This window comes from Phocoena sinus, chromosome 10, assembly GCF_008692025.1.
Source record: "Phocoena sinus isolate mPhoSin1 chromosome 10, mPhoSin1.pri, whole genome shotgun sequence".
NCBI lineage: Eukaryota > Metazoa > Chordata > Mammalia > Artiodactyla > Phocoenidae > Phocoena > Phocoena sinus.
Window position 1 is genome coordinate 53,273,051 of NC_045772.1, and position 3,719 is coordinate 53,276,769.

Consider the following 3,719-nt stretch of genomic DNA (forward strand, 5'->3'; position numbering starts at 1 on the left):
GTGGATTCTTAACCACTGCGCCATGAGGGAAGCCCCTGTCCTTTATTCTTTTATTTCTTTTTACCTCCTTGTTTGGAAATAATCAACATTTTTTTCTCACTCCATTTCTTTTTCTCCATTATCTTTTTAGCTATAGCTCTTTGTATTACTTTTTTACCAGTCACTCGAAAGCTGCACTGTCCAATATCACAGCCACTAGAAAAATGGGGCTACTTAAATTTAAATTTACATTAGCAAAAATTAAATAAGTGTAAAAATTCAGCTTCTACTTGTGGGCAGTTATATAGGGATTATAATCTGCAAGGGGGTATGTGAGAGCAGACATCAATAGCAAGAGAAATTTTGGTGCACACATGGGTTTAGTGTCAATTCCTACAAACCTGGAAGGGGGTAAAATCTGTCCTCACCTTCTGCAGTTTACCTTTCTGCTCTTCCTTCCTTGGTCTCCTTTGTGAACTCTTCTACATGTCACAAAGGATGAACCTCCTCAGGGTTTGGTCCTGTGACCCCTTCTTTCCTCACCTGACATTCCCTGGGTGCTCTTATTTACCCCCATAGGAAGACTGGGTATTATATTTATTCAGAGCCTGTTGGCCCAGGGTCTACTATCCACTGGCCAGAGCCAACTGAATGTCCTACTATCAAAAAATTCCCAAATAAATATGGATAATCATAATATCTAAAGTATAATATTCTTGTCTGATAACTGAATGAGAGAATCTATACGAAGAATGACAGTTGTCCTAGTAAGTACTCAATAAATAGTAGCTACAGCTACTATAATATTATCTTTCATTGCTATCATCACCTGACAAGTAAAGAAATTAGAGTTCAGAGATACTAAGTTTAGAGATGACAAATCCAAGTTCACATAGCTCGACCTCACAAATAAGAGAGACCTTGTCTCTATTCAAAGTAGATCCCTTGTTACCCCTGAAAACGTAATGAATTTGCTCCCACATTCCTTTGCCTCTGCTGTTCTCCCTTGCCTCCAGATTTGCCCAACCCTTGAGGTTCAATGCCACTGTCATCTCCTTGGCTAAGTTCTAATATCTCCCTTCTCTCTGCTGCTTCTCTGTGCTGCCACCACACACCCTTAAAAGTATTAGTTTATCTTTCCAGCTCACTAAGATTCTCCAGTATTAGAGTTTATTAATTTTTAAACCTCTACGATCAGGTATATAATGACACTCATTGTATGTTTCTTGAAAGAAAGAGTAAATGGATTAATGAAAGAATGAATGTAATGTAAGCCCTGACAGTTGGGTTTTCTTTTTTTTGCAAGTGCTGACTTAAGCTTTGATTGCCGAGGCATCCACTTCAAAGAGGCATCTTCCACAAAGACAGCTATACTGAATAAATGCATTGCCAAACATAGGACTAGTTAAAGAGACAGGACCCCTGCCCCTCCCTCCTATGTTTTAAAGATCTTGGTTGGTTTCCAGATAACTGACCGGTGGGCTGCTTGTTTTTTCTCTTCCTGCACATTAAATTCCCACTCTTATATTTAAATTCACCAATAAAAAGGATCCTGCAAACGCCTTGGCTCCCCGACCATGGACTCCAATAAAAGCAGAACCCTAGGCTCTTATGCTCTTGCCCAGCCCCCCTTGCTCTCTCTCTCTCTCTCTCTCTCTCTCTCTCTCTCATCCTCTCTTTCTCTCTCTCTCTCTCTCCATCCCTCCCTCCCCCCCGACCTCACTGTGTGGCCCCAGGTGTGCTGTGTAATTTCTAGGACTTGTAGGTAATAAACCACGTCTCTTTCAAAATTTCCTTAGGATTATTGCTGGGGGTGTCTTGCAATCCTAATAAGAACCACAAGGGCCAATCCCACCACAACACTGGTTACAGATAGGCTGAGACCTGCACGGAACAATGAATGAGTGAAAAAAACACGTGTTTAAAGGCATTTGAAGTTAAGAGGCGAAGAAATGGGAGGTATTTCATCACTCCCTGTGCTTCCTGTGGGGGAGTCTTCCCCCCGGGGTTAGGCTGTTCAGTGAGCCCTGCAGGATTATCAGCTCAGTCAGATAACGCCAGTGCTGTGGGTTACATAGGACTATTTCTGCCTTCATTCATAACTTGGATGACTCAGGAAGTTGGGGTAGCCTTCCTGGGTTGACCTTACTGTGCATTTTATTCCATTTTTCTAGCTGACTGCATTAGTTGCTGGGAAGCCAGTTGGAAAAGGCAGAGCTTTTGGGGTTGAGTGCCCCACATGCCCTTCAATTAATTAGGGTCTAAAACCTTCGGGGCATATATATTCTTTTCCCTGGACATGCACTGAAGTGTGTCTAGTGACCAGGGACACGCAAAAGAGGAACACTGGGCCATGGGACAATTGTAAGCAATGAAGAAGAAAAATGGGTCAAGAGAAAAAAGCTCTAAAGCTGTCATCATGAATAGCACAGGGGACATCAGACCACACTACTGAGGACAACTCAGTAATATGAAAATAAAACGAAAAAAATCTAATCCACGTGAAGGCAGTTCAAGAGGGATTAAACTAGACAACACAAAATTAAGGAAATTGATTTTCCAGAAGTGGCAAAACTTAAGCAATTTAATGGAAACAGTTTGCGCAAGTGACCTTGTACCCCTAGCACTATAGTATATAAAAGGAAATTCAGAAATGTTACTATCCTCTTTACTGCTTCTCTCTTTTTGGACAGTAATTACTAGTGAAATCATAAAGGAAGGGGCTACCATTTTTAAATTCCTGTAGGCAGTTTACATAAAACATTTCATCAAGTCTTCCCAACAATTTATGAGATACGTATTATTATTCTCTTTGGCTCAGCGTTGGTCAAATAATGTATCTAAGGTCACGTTGTGCAGGAGCAGAGTCAGAATTAAAACGCATATCTGTCCTTAAATTATATCCGTTAATCTCCCTGTGCTGCCTTACGGAATGACCCCCTTATAGAACGATCTTTCCTGTGACTTGATGCCACTGCACTGAATCCAAAATTAGAGTGACAGTGTTCTTCCTAAGTAATAATGTAGTCACACTGGCAGTTATAGAACATCTTTTTTTTTTTTTTTTTTTTTTTTTTGCGGTACGCCGGCCTCTCACTGCCGTGGCCTCTCCCGTTGTGGAGCACAGGCTCCGGACGCGCAGGCTCAGCGGCCATGGCTCACGGGCCCCGCCGCTCCGCGGCATGTGGGATCCTCCCGGACCGGGGCACGAACCCGCGTCCCCTGCATCGGCAGGCGGACTCTCAACCACTGTGCCGCCAGGGAAGCCCAACATCATTTTTTCTTAAAGAAAATTTTTAAATTGAGAAAAGTATCATGAATATTATAACAATACTCATACTCCATATGAGAAATACAGAATTTTAAACATTAGAAGAAAATATAGAAAAAATGTGTAACACTGGTGTTAAGGAAGGTTGTCTTATATAAAAAACAAAAAGAAAAATGATAAAACATGCTTAATAAATTTTACATCAAAATTTTAAATGTATGTTCAACAACAACACATAATCAAAGTTGAAGGTATGGGGCACAAAAGATAGAAGATAACCAAATTCGTATACAGAATATTTTTGTAAACCACCAAAAATCTATTTGAAAAAGAAAAATAACCTCTCTGAAAATGGAAAAAGGATATGAACAGGTAATAATCACAAGAGGAAACAGAAATGGTATGAAAAAATGCTCAGCTTTTTGAAAAATATAAATTCAAGAAACAAGAAGATATCATTTCTAGTCAT